The sequence below is a fragment of the Amblyomma maculatum genome, chromosome 7 (genome assembly GCF_055883805.1).
Source record: "Amblyomma maculatum isolate TAMU_Amacu chromosome 7, ASM5588380v1, whole genome shotgun sequence".
NCBI classification, from domain to species: Eukaryota; Metazoa; Arthropoda; class Arachnida; order Ixodida; family Ixodidae; genus Amblyomma; species Amblyomma maculatum.
In genome coordinates this window covers 85142186-85149773 of record NC_139350.1, presented here as the reverse complement: position 1 = coordinate 85149773, position 7588 = coordinate 85142186, and the positions used below count along the sequence as shown (strand labels likewise).

Sequence of the window (7588 nt, the reverse complement as noted above, 5' to 3'; positions counted from 1 at the left end):
ATCAGTCCGAGGCGTCGTCGATCTCTCGCCACTCCGCAGGAGGTCGGGGGGCCTATCCTGTCTCGACTGCGCCAGTTAACCTTTTCGGAACGAAGGCGTTGGGAATCGATGGGCTTCCCTACACAGCAGGTGTTTCTTGCTGTTTTTTCTGCCTTCGCTCGTACCGAGAGGTGTTGGTGACCACCGCTGCGTCCGTGGCTCAGCGACACATTGCGGTGCGGAGACGAGGACTTCCCTTCTCGACTGTACACATTTATTTGCACTTTTTACATCAACATATTTACAATAATGTCGTCGGACGCGACATTAAAACATAGAGGGCTAACTGCAACTGGTGAACGATCAGAGGTCAGAGGCTTGCAGAATCAGGCCTTGGCCTTCTGCTACACTTTAGGCCGGAGTCCCTTGAAACCTCCGTCAGCGTAGCCCCTCCTCGAACAACCCGCATGCCCTCGACTCTCGTCTGAGCCCAATTCTCCTCCGAGCCCCACTGTCCAACGCTCGCTTCTTTAGCGTTACGCAAAATTCGAGTTTAGTCCGTTGACCAATCAACGACTAGTCACTTTGTGGCCAATAACATGCAGTGCTTCAAATGGACAGGCCAATCATTATGCCACATGTACCCTTCTCCTACGCATGTCATATAAGACGCACACAACTAACGCACTCAGCAGCAAGTGGTTGCGCACGCTAACACATACATCTGCGATTTACTCCCTCTCCAAAATGCTCCCACGCAAGCGGCGCCAAGCAGTCGCAAAGACAAACGGCGTCGACGGTTACACTTCCGATAATACACACATAAAAACACACACGCGCAAACCTCAGGCCCAAACATTCCGATCCCTGCCCTTGGTCGGTTGCGCGCGGACGGCGGATTCAAAGGGACGTGCAGGCGTCTTCCCGTGAAGACATGTCAACAGCGCGTTCTCCCCAGGCCCGTGTTACGCCGCGTTTCGGGATGTATGGCCTCTGCGCCCTCTTCACTCGAATTGGGAGACATAGCAGTTAGCGCCGAACCCACAACCACGCTGCGCCTTCTACTTTCACTGCTCTGCCTCCCTCGCGGCACGGGACGGACAGAGCCGGCAGCGTCGCCCGCTGCCATATGTTCTGGGCTCACTTCCGAGAAGCGGTCGCCTGCGCGACAGTCATAAATCAGCCCGCGTCAAGCTGCCTCTTGACCTTGGTCGCCCCTTCGAAATCTCACTTTGGGGAAGCCCGCAAACTTAACTTTGACCTGTGCAGTTCAAGAAATGGTTATCAAAACAAAGGTACATCGGCTCGTGTTCACTCCAATCAGACAACGGCTGACGGATCAAAAAGCTGAGTGCAAAGACGAAGAAAGGCCTGAAAGTGAAAAAGATAACATAGAAATGAGTGTAAGATGTGGAATAAATGTGAATTAACTTAAAAGCATCTCAGCAAAAGCCCGAATCAATCAACAAACCAACAGCCAACAAGAAACACTGCAAAAAAGTTGTAAACATAAAACGGGCAGCCAACGGTTAACCCGGTGAAACAACAAAAAACTAATAATAAAACAGCGCGGGTGCTTTGTTCCGCCAGTATATTTTTTTTTTTTTTAGTTTGACTCTTGTACTTGTTTTACGAAGCTCCTGGGCTTTGTCCTTGATTTTTTTGTTGTTGATGTTGTTTTACCGAATTAACTGTTGGCTGTCAATTGTTTCTTGTTTCTTTCATTTTTCGCCATTTTCCTTGTTGGCTGTTGGTTAGTTCATGGACTCGCCATTTTTTTACGATGGTTTTAGGTTCATTTGCACTTCATCGACGTCTTCCACGTCTTTTAAAGCATTTTATTAAGTGTTTTTTACACTCTGGCTTTCTTTCCATCGAAAAGCGACCGCCGGCGCTTTTCGATGTAGGTGAAAAGCGACGCGCCCATGTGCTGCGCAATGTCAGCGCGCATTAAAGAACCCCAGGCGGTCGAAATTTCCGGAGTCCTCCACTAGAGCGTCTCTCATAGCTTCAGTCGCTTTGAGACGTTAAACCCCACAAACAAACCAACCTTTCCGTTTTCTCAGCGCACATCTTTTTCAGCTGTCATCCCTTATCCGGGTATTGTTAACACCAAACGGCGTAAACCCTTCTTTTTAGAATAATTTTTGAACTGCACAAGTGACGATTTTATGTTTTGGTTTTGATGGGTTATCTCCTCTGATTTCAAAGGCACTTTGCTTCATCATCATACCACGTGGCGCAGTGCGTTTGTATTATTCATCGTGCTTGATTTTTGGGAAATAAACAGTTTATAAGCACCCGTCCTGTGTTTGCGTGTATTCTCCCGCCCTCGTTATTTTTTTTTTGCGCTGTTCTTTCGTCACATAACGTACATGAAGGATGAAAAAAAGATAAAGTTACTGCTTCTCCACTGGATATGATTCCTGTTTTTGAGGGAGGCTGGCCTTAGTGATGTAGTGAATTAAAACGATGGAGCAACAATATGCAGTTTTTAATCCCACCCATGACTTTGACTTTGTAGCCATACCTCTTCTGTTTAAAACGAAACTGAAGCAGATGAGAAAAGGAATTCGATTGTAAATCTTTGAAGGTGGTAGGCGAATAGCAGCTGGCGATCCGTGCATAGTACTATCTCATGCAACACTACACAAAATAAGGAATTCAACTCAAAACAGGTGCCTATACTGTTTTCAAAGGAAAACCAAACTATATATCCTGTTTCTTTCGACGGAATAAAAGTCAGTAATGAAAAATAAGCTCCTTTTATGTTCAGAACAGGACTACTCAAGCCGTCATTTTCCTGTCATGCTATTTACGTCTGGCACATAATATAGTAGCTTCTGTCTCTCCCTATCTGTTTCTTTTTTTTAAGTTCTTGTCGGACATTTCGACATGATTTCTCATAGAACGTGACCTCAGTGTATTGACTACACTGTAAAAACAAAAACACCTTTTTGGGCATTTGTCTGATTCAAAACACCCTTACACCCTGAGTCTAGGGTGTTCGTGCCATTGGAAATCACCTCTTGCATGCCAAAGGGGTGCTTTGGTTGGAGAAAATGCCTTAGGGTGTTACGGGCAAGCAATATCACCTAACATGCTGGGGGTATATACTGCGTAACTTCGTAGCCTTTTATACACAAGCGGCGCTGCTAATATAACCCAACACCTAAATAAAGCACCAAAAGTAACGCGAAAATTAAAATTACACACGAGTGCTTTCTAAAAATGAAACAGAAACTGAAACAAAATTTCACCGCCAGGAGGCCGCCGGTAGCTACGAATGCTCTTTTCAAATTTCACAATATGGCCGTTAGCATTGTGGTGTGCGTTTCGACCACGTTTCGGCCAATGCTGAATGTGCTTCTTCGATTGTGTACCCTCGTGAAATGTGTTGCATTTCCCATGCATATGTGTTACAGAAGTGTGTACGCTTGTGAAGTGCCTTTTACATGTGGTGTTTAACGCAAACGGGCATTTATTGTGTCGGCAAGAGTCCGGGCTTCTTTTTGCTTTGCTCAGGCCGAAGGACTGCTGCACCGCTTTATGTTTGAGATGTTCGAAAGAAGAAGGCATGGACGATTTTTTTTTTTCTGCGTGACTAAGAGGTATATGCGCCGACTACATTGCACTCGCTCTGAAATCGCGCTGGTTGGTTCGGTGCCGGTGATACGAAGGCGGACAGCGTACTTTGCGGCTGACGCAATCGTCTGTAAAGGTAAGCCTATTCTCACGCATATTGCGCTTTGTGGGAACAGTGTCCTACCGGATTGCTGCATTCTGTGTCTTTTTGTGCCCGAACGCTCCAGAATGTGCTGAAATGAAAACGTGGGACACGCGCTTGTTTTCACCCGGCTGCCAAAATGACATCGCACATGTGGTAGATGTCGCGGCGAGTTACTCAGATTTCGCGCAAGAACATCAGTCTCAACTTTCTTGAGCAGAAACAATGTATGTGCTACGTTTCCTTACATTTTGTACGCGCAGGAGGTTCACGAAACGATTTTCGTTTCTTGACAGTTTGATACTTGCGCTCAGTTCTCAACGACTCGGTTTTGTTCTACCGTTTCCGTTCGTGCGGCAAGGTCATGTTGGCGTACTACCTTAATTCTCTTAGCACTCTCGACTCCCCCCTCCCCCCTCCTCCCTTATCTCTTACACTTCGCGCTCGCTCTCCTGAAACCTCCTTCATGCTTCGTCACCTTCTTTCACTCGGAGCGCTGCGAACCCGCCCCCCCCCCCCCCCCACCCCATTTTTTTTTTATTTACTTGAAGCATAGGCGCGCGCCGTCCAGCTGCTCGGGGAGCGTCCTCCCACAGCCCTTCTGTTTACACTTTTTGTTCGAGGAGGCTATGTTCGTTCTCGGCGGCCGTTCAGCGCGGCACGCCTCTGCCACGGCGCTGCCATCGAGCGGCCGTGCCTCTGCGCTCCTGCTCTCGGCATCGAAGTGCGCTGGTCGGCCGGCCTGGTTGCATAATAGTTTATTCCAAACTGTGTAAACTATATGCCGCTATCATCAGCCTATGTTAACTTTCCCGCGTCTGGATTTGCCTTTTTTAATCACAATGGCAGCATTTTTCATTTTACGGGGACCATATTTTGCGGTTGCATGGAGTGTGAAGTTGCATTTTTATCATGCTGCTTTTGTTATGACGTTTACTTTCGCTCTCGAAGAATCATTTAGGTACGTATTTTATTTTCAGCAAGACTTCAATTAAGGCACTTGTACACGTGCTAGATTAGCTGATGTGGTTCAAACCATCCAGTTTTCATTATTTTAGTGATCACATTTGAACATAACTGTTTGACCGCATTACTTGATTTTTGTAGTGTCTTTAGACTAGAATAAATGGATATTCGATACTGATACCTCAGCATTCAAGTAGAAGTCGACAGCTTGAATTCTGTGGCCAAATATTGTACCAGATGTTGCTATTACAGAGTTTGATTCTGACCAGATGTTTACTTTTTTTTTGTCTTTTGCTTACATGTACATATGATTATCATAGCCTTAGTCGCATATGTTTACATGCTTTGCTCATCACAGTGCGCATATTGCAGGCAAATTTGTCACTTACTGTTATTAAAAAAATTGTAATGTATGTGTTGAAAGCAGTTTATTGATTTAAAGGGCCCAGAAAACAATTTGACTTTCATATGCTAACGATGCATGTCTGTAGATTGTCTCTAAGAATTGAAGCCTACTTTTTAAAGCTGAGCGTGGACCCTTAGTTTAGAGATATATTACATATTTTATTGCCATTCAGCCGTGTGCCAAGTTGAGGGGAGGAGGATCATAATTTTTGCTTTGTTATTTTTTATATTAGACCTCCCTTAATATTGCTTGCAGTCTGGTGATGAGTGGCAAAATACTGATGGTTTTTGCAGTTTTCTAACCTTAGTAAATATTTGTTTTTGCTGTTTGCTAATGCCAGTTTTTTTTTTTTCAGATATGTACAAAGGCATCAATTGCCTTAGCTTTTGCACAATGATTTTTAATATTCAGTTACTTAAACATTGAGTAAAATGAATTCTTTATGACTACCATTCACACAAACTTGCAGTTCTTACATGACTTCAACATGCTGATCAAGAAGGACGGCAAAGAGGCAGTTGAAATTGGCCTTAACAAGACACTTGTGTTGGTTTTGAAGGACACCATTTGTGCAAGAAAAAAGGACATTGCCCGGGTGCTCGAAGTATATTCTGAGGGAATACGTGAAAGGAGAAAGAAGCGTAAGTATTAAGCTGTTTCCTTCTGTTTGCTGCATGTGCTATCTAATTGGCAGTTTTTCGCTAAATGCCTACATTTTTGCCATTTTGCATTGCCTTATAGATATACTAAAAACATGGCTGACCATCATAAAGAATAATAAAACCATAACAAGCCTGTGCATTTCTTCATATGTAACAATTTTCGCATTAGCTAAATTTAAATTACCTATTGTTCTTCTCCATTGTAATGGTGCAGCCTTTTCGAATCTGTTCAACTAGTAGCAGGAAATTAGGTGATACCTGATTCAAATCTTCAAAAGCTTTGCTAATTTTTGGTGCAAGATGTTTGGCTTTCAGTTTGCGTGCCTCTACATGTTTTCAGTTTTATTTGCCTTCCTAAATTAGACAACAAATGATCGCCTCAAAACTCGGCTGTCTCTTTTATTTCTATTGTAGATGTACAGACAGTATTCATTCTGCAAGTCTTGGCAAACATTGGGAACCAGCCGGGAGCTCTGGATGTTATTTGTATCATTTGTAAGTTTCCTCTTTGTCATTTGAATATTCATTATTCAAATTATTATTCAAACCGACATTATTAGCGAATTTTCTTTGTTTCTAAAATGGCTTACAGTCTAACTTGTAATATGTATTAGTGATTCATAATTCAAAGAGTTTTCATCACGACTGTGAATTCTTTCCTGTGAATGGATTATTTGCACTGTAAGTACAATCAAAAGCACTTTTAAGAGACTCCTGCCATCACATGCTTACCACGTCGTATTGCATACAAGAATCACCTGATGAAGCACTGGTATTGTCAAGTTTGGTGCAGTGTGCCATTTGACTAAGCACTCTGCTGCAGTGGACCAGCAGTGCTTTATCATATGGCTCTTGCAGGCAGCTTGGTGGGGTTTAACATTTGATGGAAAGGGGTCTCTAAACCTGCTCATGCATGCTAGTACCTAACATGTTCTTAATGTCTGGATATATAAATCTGAGTCTGCTTCAAAAGAAATATTTGCCGCATTGCCTTATCCTACAGGATTCTGAAGGTGGGTAATGCAGTTTAATAGTTGTTTTAAAAAAATGCTGTAATTTTCTAGCCAAGTTTGAAATGATGTAATAATTTTAATTCTTCTGAGATTAGGTTTACCACATTGGTTGGGAGAAAATACTGCGGTGTTTCAAGGTTCATGCTGTATAAATAGAATGCCTTCAACTTTATTCATTCATCTCCCGGTTATGACTGTATTAATGCCAAGTTTTTGAAAAACACCTTTCCCTGCTGTTCTGAAATACTAACCAAAATTTTTCAGCAATCACTCGATACCTCAACATTGCCCATACAATGGAAAATCGGGAAGGTTGTTCCATTGCACAAGTCAGGCAGTCGAACCTCACCTGCGAAATATCGTCCCCTCTTTCTTACCAGCACATGCTGCAAATTCGCAAATTACTGGAACACATAATATTCACACACCTTGTTAATTTTCTCGAGTCCAATTCCTTCTTCACACCCGCACAACACGGTTCCCGAAAATCATATTCATGTTATACGCAACTTGCCTGCTTCACTAACAAACTTCATGTTATCTTAGACAAAGCATCACAGGCTGATTGCATTTTCCTTGATTTCTCTAAAGCATTCGACAAGGTATGTCACCGCTTATTACTTTTTAAACTAAATCAGTTGAACATTGATCCTAATATTCTTAAATGGATTGAATACTTCCTTCTTAACCGATCTCAGTTTGTTTGCGCTAACAATTATAATTCACCTTTCAGTGATGTTTATTCGGGAGTGCCTCAAGGCTCAGTTATTGGACCGCTTTTGTTTCTCATCTACATTAATGATCTTCCTTCCAAAGTGCAATCTAACATCCATCT

The 7588-nt window shown here is 43.0% G+C and overlaps 1 long non-coding RNA gene across 1 annotated transcript; it reads left to right on the top strand.

Moving 5' to 3' along the window:
• Nucleotides 1–3381: 3381 nt before the first annotated feature.
• Nucleotides 3382–6236, top strand: LOC146183829 (uncharacterized). Its single transcript, XR_014708508.1, has 3 exons — nt 3382–3700; nt 5548–5719; nt 6155–6236. It is a non-coding gene; the product is annotated as an uncharacterized LOC146183829 (long non-coding RNA).
• Nucleotides 6237–7588: the final 1352 nt, after the last annotated feature.